This window comes from Rhinatrema bivittatum, chromosome 4 (assembly GCF_901001135.1).
Source record: "Rhinatrema bivittatum chromosome 4, aRhiBiv1.1, whole genome shotgun sequence".
Lineage (NCBI taxonomy): Eukaryota > Metazoa > Chordata > Amphibia > Gymnophiona > Rhinatrematidae > Rhinatrema > Rhinatrema bivittatum.
Window position 1 is genome coordinate 329288500 of NC_042618.1, and position 20722 is coordinate 329309221.

Genomic DNA, 20722 nt, shown 5'->3' on the forward strand with positions numbered 1-20722 from the left:
CATATTTATAATATTTTGTTGCTTGGGGAAACTTGGGAAAGCTAGTTTGAATAAATCCCATTCTTTCACTCTATTGGATAACCTTCTTCCATGCACCCAAAAAATGTCTCCTGGAGAAAAGCATCCCTTGCTATTTCCTAATAAAAGGAGCAGACACCAGAAATTAAGTCCAAGACTATGGTGTTCTTTAATGCATAAGCAGAATGTTACTGGACTTCCTGATGAACTTTGCTCCAGCAGTGAGATTTGCAACAGAGGAATGGCGCAAGGCATGGGAAGAAGCACAGCAATCACTGATGTTGATGCACATGCGATATTCTGAGGCTTTTTTGCATCAGCATTTTCAATTCTCATTCAAGAACTTAACTGCTTTCCATCTTAAATCCTTGCAAAATACTGGTATAGCAGACTCCTGATCGCACCTGGGAAATTGCACAAGGAACAGATTGCAGTGAGTTACGGTCAGTGGAGTTGCTTTCCAGCTGGGGATTTGGTGATTAGCTTAGATCTTGCATCCTGTTCCCCCGTCCTGCCAGGAATGTATTGCTTCAGAGTCCAGTCTTTTACAGCTGAGTAAAATCAGGTTTTCTTAACCAAGCCCATGACTGTTTGCCTGAAAACACTTCCAGCTGTGAACCTGATGAAGCAAAGGAGATTAATGTTTTGGTCTCCTTCAGCTTAAGTTTAATATTTGAAGGTTTTAATCTCATTCTAAAAAGGCTCTATACCTGAAAGAAAAGCTGGATGAGGATAATCATTATTGCACAGACTGTGAGTTGATTCAGTCACCTCCACTGAAATTCTACTGCTTTGCACAGATTTCTTCATCTTACCCCACTGATATGTGCTGTCTGTTCTCAGTTATCATGGATGGATGGGATGGTCTTTATTTTCGTTGTCACTTCATGATAGCCTGAAAATGCTCAGAAATGGAAACCACTGGTCAGTTGGTGTTGAACATTAGCAAGGAGATAGGCTCCAATACTTTTATACTGCTTACAGAATGTTCCAGTCCGGGAGGATTCCGTCACGCCCGCCTTATAATACAGAAATCAAAGTGACATATCAGACCACCCTTAAATATTTCACCATAAATAAATACATGAGGCCTGAGTGCATATGATAAAAGTATGATCAGCCTTATTTACATTTAAAATTATAAAATTCCTTGACTTCATTTTATGGTTCTGGCACCTAGACGTTGTACTCCACCTTATTCCCATTCCAAACTGAAGAGAGGGACAAAGTCTTCTTTTCTTAATGCTGCTTCTTACGCTTGTGTTAGGAGGTGATGGGCCCTACCTGTAAGTCAATCAGCCTGCTTTAGTATGAAATCTTAGCTATACAGAAAACAATATATTTGCAAATGTACAATAAGCTTTAGTGACGTTCGAACTAACAGTGAGTGATCCAGTTTAACATCTGGAAGTCCAAGAAAGATCCCACTGCTAGGCTTGGCTGATTCATCTCTCCTGACGCTCAACTGCTGTCGCTCTGGTTAACGTGCCCGATGCACCATTCCTCATTTCCCCTCTGTATCTCTTTGTGTCTGAAGAGACTTGCTCCAACCAATTGACTTTGTCTGGAAAGTCAGAAGCTGGAGGAATCCAGAACATTTGAATCAATCGAAGAAAAGTGTGACAAAAACAAATTAGAAGTACTCAGCATGTTCTCACACATTCAAAAGACATCCAGCTCCTCAGTACGCGCCTGGAGAGTGAATGAGATCTCTCTTTTTATAAGTGCAAATTAGATATTTCCATTTTCCAATAACTTGTCTGTTTCTTTGCTCTACATCTGCATCTTCTAGTCCTATGCTAGTTTCATACTCACTTTTGTTGAACAATGTTTTGTTTTATATACTTTACACTATCCTCAATTATGCCCACAATTAATTAAATATTTATCCAGTGTTATAATAAAGCAGGGCACTTATAAAAGACTTGCGGTATTTTAATGCTCTTAAGCAGTGGCTCCCAGCCCTGTCCTGGGGATCCCCCAGCTAGTCGGGTTTTCAGGATATCCACAATGAACATGCATGAGGGAAAATTTGCATGCACTGCCTCCATAACATGCACATTTTCTCTCATGCATATTCATTGTGGATATCCTGAAAACCCGAATGGCTGGGGGGTCCCCAGGACAGGGTTGGGAACCACTAGCCTAAAGTGGTTGAAGCCTTTTGTTATTCTTGTTGTCTTCTGCAAGAAGTATTTTGCTTAAGAGTCTTGCTCATTTGGATGGTTGAAGAAATTCACACAGTAGATAAAGAATGATTTCATTTGCCAGTGCCCTTGTATTTTTCTGTGCCTGAGACTGACTGTGCAGCAGGCATGTAGTCAGAGATCTGCTTTGGGAAGGGAAGGGGAGGAAAGGGACTGGTGTTCTAGCTCAACCTTTACTTGCCAGTGTCGGGAGACTCATGGTGGTACTGATGGCAGCAATGTTCTGTGGTGCTCCCTTGACCATGGAGCAAGATAGCTTTTCGTAAGCTGCTGGGACTGGAGGGAAATAAAAATCCCTAGAACTCACCCTCAGAGTAAAGAACTTATTCTAGTGGCAGGTAGATTTCAGATGCCAACTGGCACTATTTGTGGGTTCTTTCCTTATATTTTGTAATGATATTTGAGTTTCAGTGAATTAGGTTAAAAAAAACCCAAAACGTTTATCTGCTAGAGACTGTCTTGTAATTGAAGTACTACACGACACGTGATCCTGTGGTTCCAAAGCTGTGCAATTACAGTGACTGGCCCTTACTCTGCTTACTACAGTTTGCTTCATCTTCCCTCAATATGCATTTGAAGTTCAGGGCTCTGAAAGGATTAAAGCTCTTTTTTTGTGGTTTAAATGTTATGGCATAGTGAAAAAGAAAGCAGCAAGGCACAGATTTGCGCCAGGGTTGGTGGGGGTTCAGGCCCATCACGGAAGTTGTGCACTCAGGCCCTTGGGGTGGGGGAGGGGGTAAGACAGACCTGACTTCTGGAAAGTGGTCCTGAAAAGGCTCAGCCTTGAGGGATGTTTCCCTTCCAGTGTCAGTGGATTAGAGATCTAGGTTTTCCCAGCATGACCTTCAACAGTAGATGGGAAAAGGGAGAAAGTTAAAAAAATATATATATATTTAATGTGCTATTCATGTCCATAGTATTGTACAAAGCGGTACCATAATCCTTCCTTAAACAGTCTGTAATATTTGTTTACTTACTTATCCAAGTCTGAGTTCAAGGCAACTTACAAATTCAGGTACAGTTGGTAGGTTCCTGCCCCAGAAGGCTTACAGTCTATTTTCAAAGGGGTTATGAACAGAAAATTGGCATTTATGCATGCAAGTGGCCTGCTTTCTCATACATGCCATTTTATCTTTCAACTTTTTTTATTGCAAAAAACTAGTGAACTTGGCATATATTTGTTTCTTAAATACACCAAGTCAAGAAATACCAAAAGTTGCATCCATTTTTGTTTTTCAAACAATATTGCTCTGTACCCCCACCCACTTATGTCAGAAAAAGCTTTATTCAGACAATATAAAAAAAAATGCCTGATGCACATTTTGATATTTGATGCACATGTTTCCACAACAAGCACTCAATCATCATGATTACCGTTTCTCTTTGCATTAAGACACATGGTAAAGCACCCTACTCCCTCAGATAATATCTACGTACATCCAGTTGAAGTACCGAAATGAAAAAGAATTCCCCCTCCTTACCCACCGGTCAGCACTCTCAGGGATAACCAACTACTCACTGACAGTCTCATTTTTGCAGTTCAAAACCTGTTGTAGAAGAGATGAGAGCATGTAGCTCTCTACTAAGTAGCCCGCAATGTAAATTCCCTCCATTAAGGGCAATTAAGTGCTTCATTACGTGTTCTAGGCAGTAAAGAAAAAAATGTAAGCTTCCCAGATTTCCAGAAATCCTTTTTCTTCCCAGGCGTTTCCAAAGACTCTGATTTTTATGTCTGCATTAATTATGCAAGAAATTTCTCCATTGGCAAAAGGAAGAAGAGTCAGCTGCTCTGTAATCCCACAACATTCCTTTCTTCTCTATTAAATAGGCTTTCCTAATAAACAATTTAAGAGGCTTCCCCTTAAGGCCCAGGGCAGATGCCTCATCAGATAGTACCAGAGAGATTTCCCCATTGGTGGCTTAAAAAAATGCTCAGATTTCCTCTAAATTGAATGATGGAGCATGACCAGAACATGTGCCCCAACGATTCACGCTCTTTCTTACACTTTTGACATAGATCAGTATCAAATATACCCACCTTAAATGCCTGACGTTTGGAGACATATGCCCTATTTTAAAACTTATATGGAGTTTCTCTCAAAGCAAAATTAATAGTCAATTCAGGAATTCTTTTAAAAACCCTTAGCAGCTGGAATTCAATTAAAAAAAAAAAAAGCCCTGGCAATTCCTTATTCCACTTGTCCTTAAAGTATCCAAACCTGTTTTCCTTCTGAGCTTCACTAATGATTTAGTTATTAGGGAAACAAAGAATCTGTCCTGCTCTTCTAATTTAAAGACATCTTCAAACACAGACTCAATCCATCTGAAAGACTATCCAGGGAGAGGACGTAATGTTGCGATTGCAAATAGGCATAAAAGTCCTTCTGATTTAAGTGAGGATGCTGTTTTAAATCCTGAAATTGAAGGAGATCTCCTTCTTTATTAACCACATGTGAAAGATTTTTGTTGCCCTTCTGAGCCCAGAAATCATAGTTACCCTGCGATGTCAGAAACAAAGAACCTTCCACATCATCCAAAGAGGATCCAAAAGCACACTCGGTCTAAGATGCGGTGAGAACACTTCAGACCACATGTAAAATAAAACGTTAACCTCCAAGAAGACTCCAAATTAGTTTCCATCTCCAGCGGCATATAAACCTCAGTTTCATACAGCAATCCTTAAGATGTTGCAAGATACAAGCCGTATTATATATAGCTCTAAACTAAGGAGCTCCAGTCCTCCAGATTGCCAAGGCCCCATCATATAGCACAAGGGTATCCTAGCTTTATTTAGACTTCCATAAGAATTTAGAAAGCAGCAATCTATAAAAAAAAATCCTTTTGTCTTTTTTCAAAAAAATGCAGTGGCAGAATCTGTAACATATATTGCCATTTAGGGAATACTGTATAATCTTATACAAGCTGTTAATACCAAACTGACAGTGATAGCAACAAAATCTGCCATTGCTGCAAGTGAGCTTTAGATTGCTTCACGGGACGGTAACTTTTAAACTGGCATGTGGACGCACATCGACGCGCGCGCATCGGCCCGTGCGCAGGGACGCAGCCACTTTATAACATGGGCGCGTATATGCGTGAATGTTATAAAGTAGGATGGCCGCGTGCACATGTGTGCCCAATTTTAAGCAGCCACGGTATGTGCCAGTAAATTCTGCTTCTAATGCGTAGGTTGGAGGAATTTTAAAGGGGCGAGCACCATTGCCATTCCCAGTTTTACCAGTTCACCCATTTACCACCCAGTCACCAGCTAGGACCTGTCTACCCCCCTAGTTTGATAGCCTGCATTACCCCCACTTGGCCCATACTGCTTAAATCCCTCAGACCTCTATATTTTTTAACTTTTTAAAATTTACAATTCGTTCCTAACAGAAATAAAGTTATGCAGCAGGGGACCTCATTGCACACCAGGGCACGTAAATATTTCCCACACACATGTATTATTTATTTTTTTATACATTCAGGTCCTCTGTCCCCAGAGGTCTCACAATCTAGGTTTATACCTGAGGCAACAGAAGGTAAAGTGACTTGCCCAAGGTCACAAGGATGGCAGGTGGGATTTGCACATCTCTTGTCCATGCCTCGAAATGGCCAGACTCTGTCCAGACCATGTCCCTTTTTGGAAACAAATGAGATATGTGCGCTGCAGGAGAGAGATGCGCACATTTCGGGAGGTTTTTAATATTCACTTAGGGCCTCATTTTAAAAGCCCTGTGCGCGTAAATCCAGAGGATTTATACTTGTAGGGAGGGTTACGCACACCGGGCCTATTTTATAAAGGCCCGGCGAGGCGCGTAAAGCCCCGAGACACTAAGTCCCGGGGCTTTAAAAAAGGGGCGGTCCAGGGATGGGGCGGAGGCAGGGCGGGGCTGTCCAGGGGCGGGGCGGAGCCATTTGCTGCTGTGTTGGGGGATCGCGCGCCGGCCTGCCTGAAGCAGGCGCAAAAGGAAAGTTAAAGGAATTGGGGGGGGGGGTTAGGGTAGGGCTAGGGGGTGGGAGGGTGAGGGGAAGGGGTGGGAAAGTTAGTTTAGGGGGAAGGAAAGTTCCTTCCTAGGCTGCTCCGGTTTCAGAATGGCCTGGGAGGGAATGGGGGAAGGGTGCAGACGTTGGCGCGCACAAGATGCACTAGTGTGCACCCCCTTGTGTGCACCGACCCCTGATTTTATAATTTGCGCGCACCTGCGCGCGCATGTTATAAAATTGGGCGTCCAGGTGTGTGCGCCAGGTAGCGCGAGCACATGGACTCCAACGCGTAGGTTTGAAAATGTATCCCTTAGTGTGCACCAGTCCAATATGTGCGTGTATTTCCCTAATTTGGCGCATGCCAGGTTTTTAAAATTCACCTTAGTGAGGAAGCATTCAGCCTATAAAGCTACTTCAGTTCACATAGTAAAATAATATTCAAGTTTTTAAAAGAAACAGAAGTCCATTTCAAGGGGAAGTTATCTTTCCACAGTCCTTTTATAGATGCATCACTTGCCAAAGCTTCAGACATATCAAGATTCAGCTTTAAGCCTGAAAGAGAACCAGAGAGAATTTTTGCATCAGATTAGTTAAGGAACTCTCAGGATTTATTGCATGTACCAAAATAGGAGTAGCCTAGTGGTTAAAGCAGTGGGCTAGAATCAGTGAAGGCAAGTTTCAAATCCCACTGCTGATCCTTATGACCTTGGGCAAGTCACTTAAGAATATAAGACTGAGGGTCCTGCAACCTGTTTCCAACAGTGGCCAAACCAGGTGGCAAGTACCCAAACATTAAATAGATCCCAAGCCAGTAATCATAGTGGCTATTCCCTAAGTCAACTTGATTAATGGCAGTTTATGGACTTCACCTCAAGGAACTCATCCAAACCTTTTTTAAACACAGCTATACTAACTGCCCTGACCACATCGGCTAGCAATGAATTCCAGGGCTTATTTGGGCATTGAGTAAAAATGAATTTTCTCTGATTAGTTTCAAATGTGCTACTTGCTAACTTAAAAAAGGAAAACATTTTTTGTTAGGGCCAATCTGGTTAAAGCAACTAAAAAATGTGTGGGAACACTACCGGGGTGGGACGAAAGTCAAGATGTTTTCAATGAGGGATAATGTGGCCTCCTGGGGTATATTGGAGTAAAGAGAAATGATATCTAGGGTAACAAAAAAGAAGGAAACCTGAGGAATAGGAAGATCCTGTAACACCATGATTAAATGTGCTGAGTCTCTAATATAGGAGCGGCTTAGCGGAACAAATGGCTGAAGAAAAACATCAACAAATTTGGAGAGAGGCTCCAGCAAGGAGCCAATCCCTGAGACGATTGGGTGTCCTGGAGGGATTTGTGGATTTTAGTCAATATGTAGAAATTTTTCCTTTTTGACTCGGTGTTTTTCCAACAGGTTAAAGGCACTGCGATGAGTGCCACATGGCCCCAAGCCTCGCATGCCTATATGTTGCTGATTTCGAAGAAAAATGTGTTTATCCATCTAGCTGGTTTCTACATATTTTCTTATGGGTACAATACATCGATGATATTTTTTTAATTTGGTTGGGCACTGATATTCAATTCTTTATGTTCTTGGATTGGTTGAAGAGCTGTAATGAACATCTACAATTTAATTTCAACATACACCCTCTCAGTATTTCTTTTCTTAACATTTATATTTCTTTTGAATCTGATAGATTTACTACATCCATTTTTAGAAAGTTGACAGATTGCAATACACTTCTCTCTTTTGACAGCCATCACCCTCATGTTTTGAAGAACAATATTCCATTTACTCAATTTTTGAGACTTTGGTGGCTCTGCACGTCTAAGTCAAAATTTGTTTCCCAAGCTAAGCAGATGATGACCCAATTTAAGGAGAGGAGGTACCCTTATACAATTTTTAAAAAGCCTTTAAACGGGCTTTGTATGCCAACCGTGATTTACTCTTTTTACCCCAATCTCGATCCTCTGACGGTGTCATCAACTGCATATTACACTTTTTGGTTCACATAAAGCACTCGTCTCTATCATCCGTCGTTATTGGTCTTGTTTATCGATGCACGACATGTTTAGGTGTGCTCTCAGCTTTACTTTTCATAGGGGTAAAAAATCTGCGAGATTTGTTAGTTCGTTCAGAATTATCCCCACTGTCCATCTCACAGTGGCCATAACTCTTGCGGTGGCTGCTCAGTTTGTCCTTTATCCTTATCGTTATCATCATTCACTCATCCCATGTCTAACAAAACATTCCCATTCAGTTCTAACTGTTTAACATCAGGTGTAATTTACATTATTATTTGCCCCTGTCAAAAGATCTATGTGGGAAAAACAACAAGGAAGATCAAAACTAGAATTATTGAGCACAAATCCAGTCTTAATAACCATGGTGAGAATGCCCCTCTGGTTCCACATTGGACAGATCAAATGCATAATATTTTGGACTTGAGGTTTTTTTGTGATTGATGTGATATCTCCTTCACATCGTGGGGGAAATTTTTCAGAAATCTTAATCCGTAAGGAACAAAAATGGATTTTCATTTTAAACAGTCTGGCCCCACATGGTTTGAACAATGAGATCAAATGGCATTATTTTACCTAACTCTGTATAGTTCTCTTTCATGTCCTTTATTTCTGTTTTCTGTATCTTGCATTAGTTCTCTTTCACGTCTGATTTGCTCTACTCTCTTTGATTGACTGTCAATTTTCGTGCCAATTTTTCTATGTTAAATGGATGTCTGTTGTATGTTACCCTTGCGCTCCCGGTTAACCTTCATGTTGAAAATATCACAGGTACATTTTGATGCTTTCTTAGAGATATTAAGTTCCCATCTGTATTTTGGTCCACATAGTGGGCCAGATTTTAATAGCTACGCGTGGGCAAGGATATGTGCGCGCAACCCAGCGCGCACAAATCTACGCCCGATTTTATAACATGCATGCGCAGCTGCGTCCATGTTATAAAATCCGGGGTCGGCGCGCGCAAAGGGGTGCACACTTGTGCACCTTGCACGCGCTGAGCCCTAGGGGAGCCCCCGATGGCTTTCCCAGTTCCTTCCCCCACCTTCCCCTCCCTTCCCCTACCTAACCGGCCCCCCAGCCCTACCTAAACCCCCCCTAACCTTTGTTGTTCAAGTTGCGCCTGCCTCTGGGCAGGCGTAGGTTGCGCTCGCTGGCCGAGTGCCGGCACGCGATCCCCCGGCCTAGAGGCCCTATGGAGGCCTCTGGCCATGCCCCGCCCCAGATCACCCCTTCCCTGCCCCTTTTTTCAAGCCCCGGGACATACGTGCGTCCCCCTGCGCGCGTAAATCCAGCTGGATTTACGCGTGCAGGGCTTTTAAAATCTGCCCCAGTATGTTTCCTTTTAATTTGTCTTTTCAGAATTGACTAAGTTATCTCTGTCCCTCCTGACGCAGCCTCGCGGCAAAACATGAGTCCGTGTCGAGGGACCCGCTTGAACATAAGACTGTATTATTTAGAAACTGTGGAGTTGCCGAACCAAGTAAATATATATGAATATCATCAAGTTTTGTGTGGACATTTAATTTATTCTGCACAATTTTTTGGATTATTTGTCTTTGGTGTGCAGTTTTGCTCTTTTTTTGTTTTTTGCCTTTCACTTACCACATCATATGACCCCCCCCCATGTTATTTTATAAACATTAAAAGTACGTACATATTTTCGGTTTAATGTGCACATTAATCGGTGCAAAAAATGGACAGTCTAAGAGCAATCTGGTGTTGAGTCAAGAGGCACATGCAAAAATTGCTATTTTATAAGAGATTTATGCAAATTCATTAGCCAACATATTTGTGCTCTTTTACACCTGCTAATTCTTTTGGATGAGTGAAATTGGACTTTGTTGTCTGCTATTTTTGGATGGGAGGCCTGGGTAACTGGGGGGAGTTCAGGATTAAGTACTAGGGGGTTTGGAAGAACTGGAGACGGAATGGGTGAACTGGCGGAGGTATTGGTAAACTGGTGATTTCAAGTAAGTGTGCATATTTTAAAATATACCTGTCTTCGCTTATAAATCAGGATTTTATGCATATATGTTATTTTTTCTGCATGTAAAATACAGTGGGGTAGATTTTAAAAGAAGCGCGATCAGCCTACTTTTGCTTGCGCATCAGACTCAAGCAAAAGTACGCTGGATTTTAGTAGATACGCGCGGAGCCGCGCGTATCCACTAAAATCCTGGATCGGCGCGCGCAAGGCTATCGATTTTGTATAGCCTGCGAGCGCCGAGCTGCGCTGCCTCCCCCCGTTCCCTCCAAGGCCGCTCCGAAATCGGAGCGGCCTTGGAGGGAACTTTCCTTTGCCCTCCCCTCACCTTCCCCTCCCTTCCCCTACCTAACCCACCCGCCCGGCCCTGTCTACACCCCCCCCTTACCTTTGTCGGGGGATTTACGCCTCCCGGAGGGAGACGTAAATCCCCGCGCGCCAGCGGGCCTGCTGCGCGCCGGGCCGCGACCTGGGGGCGGGTACGGAGGGCGCGGCCACGCCCCCGGGCCGTAGCCACGCCCCCGTACCCGCCCCCAAAACGCTGCCGACACGCCCCCGGAACGCCGCGACGACCGGGCCCGCCCCCCGACACGCCCCCGACACGCCCCCCTCCGAGAACCCCGGGACTTACGCGAGTCCCGGGGCTCTGCGCGCGCCGGGAGGCCTATGTAAAATAGGCTTCCCGGCGCGCAGGGCCCTGCTCGCCTAAATCCGCCCGGTTTTGGGCGGATTTAGGCGAGCAGGGCTCTGAAAATCTACCCCAGTATATGCATGTATGTTTATAAAAAAAGCGGCGAACGTATGCACTTTCCTCACATTGGAAATTTTTGCATATGTTACTTTCAGAGTAGAAATATGCGGTATTTAATAGAACTCTGCAGCTCCCACCACCCAGTTTATAAAATGCTAGGATAAATCTCTGTGTGTCCACTTATGCGCATAAATGCTGCATTGAGAATAGTTTTGAAAGTTAACCTCTAAGTTTTACCTGAGACAACGGAGGATGAAGTGAATTGCCCCAGCAGCATCAGTGGGGGAAGTGACATTTGAACTCTGACTTCCCTGGATCTCAGCTCACGGTTCTAATCACTAGGCTGCTCCTGCGCTCCGTTGTAGTACGGAAGACTGAATCATAGGGAGTTAAAGGATTTTATCAATGGCCACACAGCAAGTCAGTGGCAGAAGGGATTAGAATCCCCATTTCTGTCCTCCTCAGGGCCCTTCACCTAATAGCTAAGGTTGCCAGTTCGCTCCATTTTTTAATCACAAATCGACCCAATCCTGGCCTTACCTCATTGCCTGCATGGAGTTGTTCTGATTTCCTTAGGAATAGCAGGGCTACAAATCCATGTTGTCAGTGTGGGTAAAACCAGGACTGTATCTACCCGTCCTGAGAAAATGGAGTCAGTTGGCCACTTTCCACTGAGGCTCTCACCAGTGACCCATCCTGCATGGCCTAAAGGAGTGTTCTTTTTTTTTTTTCTCCTCATCCTCGCCTGTATGTGGGCCAAGCGACACAACGAGCCTGTCCTAGCAAAAGTGAAACACACCTAATGCCAATAAATGGTGCTTTGTCATGCAGAGCTGGAAAGAGATGACACCATTCTCCTGTCCAGGTTGGTACTGACTAGGGAAAATAGCTTCTGAGCACAGCCATGTGGCTGAAGGATGACTCTCGCCTTTGGGAAGTGTCCTAGAAAACTTACAGATTAAATGAGAATAATTATAGAAACAGCGGGGCAAGCATTTCAGCAGATCCTTTCCCCCCATATACCCGTTCTCTCTCCTTCCCACCAGAGCAAAGGAGAACCCCACTGCTGGTCCATTACTGTAAACTGGAAACAACATTAGGCTGCCTATCCCTTCCACATTATAAACTATTTAATAAAAAGCATACACAATGGCTGTCTTCTAAAAGATTGTGGGAATTCATGATAGGCAGTCATTTTCTTGTCTCCCAGTTAATTACATTTTAACCTGCTTGCGTTTTTTTCTATACAGGAAAGCTTTTGAAAGAACAGGCCCCCCTACAGTTTTTCCTCTACTACAGTAAAGACTGTCCTACTTCCAGCAAAATGTAATTTTTCCAAGGGTAGGAGGAACTGCTGCTTTAGTTATGGGCCCTGCCTGCTAAGCATTTTGCCTATAGATACAAAATGGAAGAAAACCTTTAGCACATAGACCCCTATGTCAACTAATTGTCTGATGGATTGATCTAAATGTGGAAAGGAGTGATTTTAAATTAGTAAGCTAACCACACATACCACAAAGGTATGATTTTTGCAAAGTGACATCATTAAAAGTCCCAGGAGAAATGGGGAAAAGAGTTTGGGTACGATTTCTGTTTCGTTCTTATATACTGCATTTTTCTTCCCTAACAGGGAACCTAATACTGATTTACAACTTATTAGCAATGAAGAACAGTAAAACAGAATAACATATAAAATAATAGATCTATATTAGGGACATTTTATTTAACCCCCCACTACTCTCATACGGGCCATATCACGCACCTAAAAGAAAATGCTCCCACTCACTTAGATTACATTGCTTCTAAAAAAAACAACAAACCAGAGCATACTCTTCCCACCTCCTCTCTTCTGGGCACCTTCTCTCTATCTTTTTTCCACTTCCAAACTTGGCTTGTCCCTTCCAGCTCTCCGTCCATCCCTTCCCTTTTTCCCTTTCTCCTTCTTTTTCTCTCCCACCCTTCCTCCCTTTCCTTTCCCAGTGCTGATTTTCAGCCGGATCTCATGCCAGATTGCCAACTTGGAAATTCTTTGAACCGTGGCAAATTCGTGTTTCATGATTGCAAATTATAATTATGCAAAGCAAATTTGCCACAGTTCAAGACTCCGGATTTTGATGCTTGTAAGTCATCTCATCTAATCTTTCATGGACTGCCACCAAGAAAGAAAGTCTGAGGTGTGTGTGTATGGTTGGGGGGGGGGGGGGGAAATGGGGGAAGGAGGAAGAGACAAGGTCTTCGTATGGATGCCTTACCTGCCCCCGCCCCCACTCACCCCCCTGACCTTGGGGGGGGGGGGGTACCTAACTTATTTATTTATTTTAGAAAATCACCGCTTTCCTTCTCACCACCTGCTTCTCTCCCTCCAGGTCAGCAGGAAAGCACCGCATAAACAGAAAAAACCCAAAACAAAGCAAACCCTGCAACTCCTCTCTGTCACATGCCTTGGTGTACTGGATTCAGGCCCAAATTTAACCATAGGCAACTGCAATTTTGAATGTGCCAAATATGAAGACCAAAGAGGAGTCTGCCTCTGCTTTCTTTATGGCCATATGCTGGCAGAGCTTCAAAAAGGGACACTCTCTCCACTTATGGGTGCCAAAAATCTTAAATCTGGCCCTGACTGAGTTTGGGTCACTTAGCACCAGCAGCTCTTCTAGGGTCTGCTTTACTAAGCTTTGATCTCGTAGACCGGTGGTTCCCAAACCTGTCCTAGAGGACCCCCAGCCAGTCGGGTTTTCAGGATATCCACAATGAATATGCATGAGATAGATTTGCATGCACTGCCTCCATAGCCTGCAAATTTTATCTCATTCATATTCATTGTGGATATCCTCTGAGTCTGGGTCCTCCTTTCAGCTAGGAAATATAATTCAGAAAGTGGGGAGGTACCATTCATATACAGCCCCTCCCTTTGAGGTTGCTGAGATGGCTATCTAGGGGGCTTCTGTGTGTGTTTGTATCTAGGGGGATAGCCATCTCAGCTCAAACCTGAGAGCTCTGGGGACAGTATAGTTTAGTTGGAGGTTTAGAGGAAGTCTGGAGATTTTTTTTCCTCTGTTGGTTTTTTGGCCAACCTGGGGGCTTGGGCTCCATCCTGTCTGTGGTCTTTGGGTCAGGTCAGGGACTCCACTCCTGTACCCCATTGTTTAAGTGCAGGGTGGTTTGTTCTGGGTTATTTTGTGGGAGTTTTGCATTTTTTTTTTTTGTAAGAAACTGTGAGTCCCCAGGGTGTTTGCTGAAGGAGAGGTCTCGGGGAAACCTCTTCTTGGGGGGGGCCCTGGATAGGGCAGGCCTGCCTCGCTGTGATCTTTTTAGGGATCAGAGAACGGTGGTGGCCCGCAACTGCATTCTTCTGGTTGGGTCTAATTTAGGGAAGAAAGACTTTTTGGTTGGCTGCCCAGGAGAAAGACTTTGGCGCCCCTTCCTGCCTGGAGACAGGAACACAGACGGCTGTGTGTGTTTCCATGAGGATCCCTTCCATCTGGGGATCTGAGCAAGGAAAAAGAGAGTGAGGAAGAGCGATCTAACTGTGAGTAAGACCATCGTGACCCCTATTGAGGACATCAGCCCTGGGGAGAGGAGATTTTGGACTCTCTGAGCATAGATTTGGTTACCTACTTTTACCAGTTTTTGGAAGGAGTTTTTCCTGCCCACGGACCTGACTTGGTCAAGCCCCAGAGGATGAATGTTTCTCATACCCTGCCATGTGAGACACACACATAAAGCGAGAGATTTAAGGAAGGAGAGATCAGCTGTGGAGCTTGGAACTGTATTTATTGTGCCATTTATCTATCTGATTACCCATCAATAAATATTTTCATTTTGGACACTAAACCACAGCCTCCGGCATTTTTATTGGCACTTATTAACATCCACAGTTTGGGAAAGAAAGCTTTCCCTGTCCTCTGGAAAAAAAGAGTAAAGAAGCACCCCAATTGCTCCGGGCTCTGAAAGGAAACTTCTTTCCCCCCCACCAAGAAAGGACTCAGGCCCTGGGGGAAAGAGACTTGTGTGCAAGCCAGCCTGAGTGATCCAGCCCCGAAAGAGGCAATAAATTCTTTTCTGGCCTCATGGGTGTACAGCCAGCAACTGGAGATGGGGTTACAAGAACATGAAACTAAACAAAATGAAATGATTCCCAAACAAAAAATAAAAATAAAATGTAAACATTTCCCATGCATATCCACTAGAAACAACCTGGGTAGTTTGTCTTGGGAAAACTGGCTACAATGTACAAGGATTAAAAGTGCCCGAGGACATCGTAAACAATGCAAGCCATTAAAAAAAATGTCCCCTATAATACAAATCTCAAGGAAAATAAAATACAGTCCTGAGTGTCAACGCTGACAATGGTTATGATGTATGTAAAACAGATGTAGTGTTCTGGGCTAAGCAAGCGGGAATACAAATCTATCACTGCCTTTTTTTTCCCTCCCTCCTTGATTCAGACACCCCAAGGTGTTGCATCAAACTAGCCTGCCGCTACCTGTTTTATGGGTCTATTTCATGCTCATTTAACATTGCATTTTATTACAATAACTCCTTCTCAATGTCAATCAGCAGAGTTTTCAGTGTGCACAGTGGTGAAACCATGAGACCCCATTTCCATTCCCCTAGCTATCACCCATCATGTGACTTTTAATATATCACTTAATCTTTCTGTTACCAAACTTAAATTGTAGGCTCATAGAAACATGAACATTCTAACAATGTTATTCATGCTGTACAATAATCTTAATGCTGATGGTGCTAAATAAACAATAAATATTGTTATGATTATAAATTATCTAATTTCCGTAAGGTAACCATGTTTATTAAGACACTTTTGTCCAGTCCTTTCTGGATAATATACCAAAACATTGTCTGTATGGTTCTTTTGGTTTTTTGTATATGAAAACAGGATTACAGCACTGCAGTTCCCACAATGCTTTGGAAGTGGAGCTTTTTCGTTGTATCCTTATCATAAATCAGGGCCAAAGTTGCAGCAGACTGCATGGATTCATAGAAATTCACATGAATCTGACTGGAGATGCAGTGCAAACACTTCTATAGCTACTGGAACAGGACTGAAACCACCATCTCATTTCCCATGAACCACCTCATCTTGTCTGCCTATCCAAACCAACTGCTTAGCTCTACATTCTCTCTACCACTCTCTCAAAGATCCCCTGTTTGTTCTCTGCTTTCTTCAGTTCAGCTACTGCCCTCTTCTCCATCACTTCTGCTGAGAGGCTATTCCATGCATCCATCACATTTTCTATAAAGAAATATTTACTTAGATTACTCCTACTTCCTTTCAGAGCCTCCTTTCCATTGTAAGAGGCCTGTTTTCTGTGAATCGAAACCTTATCTCGTTCACATCTCCCCTATCTCGCCTTTCCTCTAGGGCAGTGGTTCTCAACCTTTTTTCTGTCGGGACACACCTGACACCAGGATCTGCAGTAATGCACATAAACTAATCTGCACACAGTTACACCTGTATTATGGAATGCACTCAAACAATAATAACCCTACCTATGAAAAGGCATCACTACAAAAATTAAATCAGGCCCTAAACACCAATACACCTCCTATTAGAAAAACAGAACTAGCCAAGCAGCTATAGATCCCAACACAGAAATAATTGTATAACTATACTAATAAACAGCATAAATGTTTCACAACAACTATGAACAGAATAATGTCCAACAATTAAAAACTCATAAAAATTATTTAAAATTCTCCAAACACCAATAAAATATTTCAAAACAGCACATAATATTCAGTAATTAAAATGGCAGTCAATCAAGAAAAATAAATAGCCACCTTTACTAACCCCCTCCAGCAGCTCTCCTACTCCTCTTCCATGCAGGCCAGAAGCACACACCAGAAGCAGTAGTGGCTGAAGCTCTGTACTCATGGTCCTCTTCCTTAGGGCCCACGATCAGTCTCTCTGTCTCTCACACACACACATACCAGTTATACCCCCATGACCAATTTCTGTCTTTCACACACCAATCATCTCTCGACCAGTCTTTCTCTTACACACACACCAGTCACCTTGGGAATTTGCCAAGTTCTTATGGCCTGGATTGGTCTGACACAGTATGGCATGTTCTTATGTTCTTTTGTTCCCGAACAGTCTCTCTCTCATGCGCACACACACACACACATACACAGGCTTCCCACTTCCATGTTCTATCTTACATATACAGGCTTCTCACTCCCATGCTGTGTCTCACACACACCCAAGTTTCTCACTTCTGTGCTAGCTCTCACCATATGCATAGGCTTCTCATTCCCATAATCACTTTCTTTCTCTTTCACACACACATACCAGTCACACTCACATACCAGTTTTTGTCTCTTACACACCAATTATCTCCTGACCAGTCTTTCTCTTACACACACACACACACACACACACACCAGTCACCTTCCCGAACAGTCTCTCTCTCTCATGCACACACACACACACACACACAGGCTTCCCACTCCCATGTTCTATCTTACATATACAGGCTTCTCACTCCCATGCTGTGTCTCACACACACCCACACACCCAGGTTTCTCATTCCTATGCAAGCTCTCTCCACATGCACAGGTTTCTCATTCCCATAATCACTTTCTCTCTCTCTCTCTCTCACACACACACACACTCCAGTCATCTCCCTGACCAGTCACTTCCTTTGCCTCTCCTATATACACACACTCACACATCACCTCTCTGACCAGTTTCTCTCAATCACACACATGTTGTCTCTCACACACTTACAGAGATTATCTCAATCAAATACTCTTACTTACACATAGGCTCTCAATCACAGTTACACATACACACTCAATCACACATATATTCTCTCGCTTACAGACAGGCTGGCTGGCTATCTCTCTCTCTCTCTCACTCACTTCCTCCCCCTCCTCCTGAGCACAAACGGTAGCTGCAGCAGCCTCCTCCTCTAGCCCTCGCAGGCCAAGCAAGAAGAATCCCATTGGCCACAGGAGGCTAATTCTGCTGTCTCCTTTGCCGATTGCTGGCTGCTTCTGATTTTGCTCCGGGCCCATGCTACTGCTGAGGGCTGATGCTGCCGCCGCCGCTACTTTTCCATGTGGCATGGCTCTTTCTTCTTCCCGTGCACCTCACTGCACATCACTTCCTGTTCCGGGCCGGGGGGGCAGGTGCGGGAAGAAGAAAAGGCCCAGTCGCAGTGGCCAGCCTCCACTAATACTGCTGCTGTTCCCAGCCGGGCTTGAACGTGCTGATAGCCCGGGCGGCAACGGCAGCAGTGGAAGATTGTCCGTCTCTCACTCGGTGAAGGAAGAGGAGGGAAGAGCAGTGGGGAGACCATTGGCACGTGACACACCTGCCAGTGCTTGGTGACACACTGGTGTGTCACGACACACCGGTTGAGAACCACTGCTCTAGGGTATACATGTTTAGATCCTAACTTTTGTCCCCATATGCTTTATAATGAAAACCACTAATCATTTTAGTAGCCATTCTCTGGGAAGATTCCATCAGGTTTATATTTATATTCTTTTGAAGGTGTGATTTCCAGAATTTTACATGATATTTGAAATGAGGCCACACCAAGGACTTATACAAGGGCAATATCATCTCCTTTTATTTCTGCTGACCATTCCTCTCTCTATTCACCCAAGCAGCTTTCTGACTTTTGCCATTGCCTTATCTACCTGTTTGTTCACCTTAAGATCATCATATACAATTACAATCATCCCCAAATCCCACTCTTGTTTTGTTCTTAGAAGAATTTTTCCCACCTTGCTCCCTTGCAGTTCCAAATCATGATCCTGCATTTTTTTTTTTTAGCATTAATCCTTAGCTGCTAGACCCTAGACCATTCCTCAAACTTCACTAGATCCCTTGTTATGTTTTCCACACCTTTTTGGGTGTGTACCCTGTTGCAGATTTTGGAATCATCTGCAAAATGACAAACCTTTTCCGATAGTCCTAATGCAATCATGCTTATGAAAATGTTGAAAAGTACTGATCCAAGGACCAAACTCTGTGGCATACCATTAGTAAAACCCTTCTCCTTGGAGTGAACTCCCTTTCACCACTATCTTAATACATTCTACCTGAGCATGCGAACTCAATGATAACTGTGATATTTGGGACAAGGAAGACAGGTCATATCTTAAGTCCAGCTGAATTCTATTAGGCTGAGTCAATTTTGTGTATAGGAGATAAATGATTTATTTCCTTTATAATAGAGTTGTGACAGTTCAAAGGCGATATCTTTGCTTGGGAAGTCTGAGCTGGTCAGTGAAGTGTGCATACTAGGAAAAAAACCAATGACAGCTGGATGAGAGAGGAATTAACATTTTCAAGAGGATATTCAACGTAAAAGAAATTCCTCTGTTAAACTCTTGCCTTTAGTTAGGGGCACACATGGGAAAACCTTTCATTATTTTTAGTTTCATTTACTGTTATTTTTGTTTGTTTCACTTTGTTTCTGTTGTTTTTTTTAATGTTCCCTATATGATTTAGCACAAGCTAAAAAAGAAATGAAATGAAAGAACACTTTGTTGTTTAATTTCTCATTTCAGATAGGAAACAACATACAAAACAAATGTTGTGATTTCCCTTTCATTTAAAAGTGACAGCACATCCCTCCCTTTGGTACTTACAGTCCATAGCTGAAACTGTTAATTGTAACATTAGCTGCTTAGCTCCTTTAGAATGTAGTTCTAATGTTTAATCAAGAGACTGACAATACCCATCCAACTGGAGAACCTACCTACCTATCTAGTGAGGGTAATTGGCCTGAAAAAGAATTATATTAGCTGTACCCATGCCCCCAGAAAAGGATTGCTTTCAGAACTGTCCTTGCCACTCTGCACAAGCTGCGTGTGTTAGCCGAGGGTCACAACAGCTACCACCATCACCAAATACGGCATTAGATTATGGACAAGATAGCAACATAATCTGTCACTGAGGTGATGGCAAATGGAATAGTAGGGAAGGATGGAGAACTCTCCAAGGTACAGAGAAGATGTAGCCAAGACAGAAGGAGGTTGGACAAAGCATATGTGGAAGCTCCTGCAAAGGGAGACCTTCTGGCAAGGTGGTGGATGAAATTTCTGAAAACGAGACGTTTTCTTCCACTATAAAATACAATTTGTAACTTGATATATTCCCAATAGTGAATGTTATAGCACAAACTATAGCTTAGAACAGAGGATACTACAGAATATAAATGTTTGTATAAATAAAATAAATAAATATGCTTTTTGCACAATGCATTTAAATATATTCTAGGAAGAATTTGTGAGTTTTAACTGTATAGAAGATGCACTGGGTGAAGAGGCTTCCAGTAAAGCTTGTACCACGCACAAACAGGACCCGATTCTGATTTTTGTTTTACACAATTGCACACGAACTGCATATTGAAAGTTACTTGCTGGAAAAGCCTGAGTTAAGCAATCTGATTGCTCCAAAATTTTCTGGCAAAAACTGTCCTGATACATATCCAAGATCTAGTACCATAAAAGGGTGGAACTTGAGCTGATGCAGACCACTTTAAATTGGGGGTTCTCGCATTTCATATGTATGGGAAAAATCTATAGAAAAGAGAGCTCATGTTCTTTCAGTTTCCCAGTCTTTGCAGTCCACAAACAGGTATGATTTTCCGGATTATCATAATAAATATGTAGGCCCTTAATTTGGTGTACAGGGCTGAATTGTTGCAGGGGCTAAGTCCATTTTATAAGCACCAGTCTTTTCACCCAGGATGTGGATTCTTTTAATGGGGGAGG

General features: G+C 43.1%; 1 protein-coding gene across 4 annotated transcripts in view; it reads right to left on the bottom strand.

The window, feature by feature from the left end:
- Positions 1 to 188: 188 nt before the first annotated feature.
- LOC115090825 (urotensin-2 receptor-like) overlaps positions 189 to 20722 on the bottom strand; it is a 48348-nt gene continuing 27814 nt past the window's right edge. Inside the window, exons 1-3 of one of the 4 annotated variants that reach the window (XR_003856516.1) lie at positions 6587 to 6887; positions 729 to 3068; positions 189 to 637 (exon numbers count right to left, since the gene is read on the bottom strand). The gene's annotated coding sequence lies outside the window, so the exon portion shown is untranslated. Of the gene's footprint in view, positions 638 to 728; positions 3069 to 6586; positions 6888 to 20722 lie in introns of those variants that run through there. The other 3 variants (XM_029600373.1, XM_029600374.1, XM_029600372.1) reach the window with 3 other exon arrangements.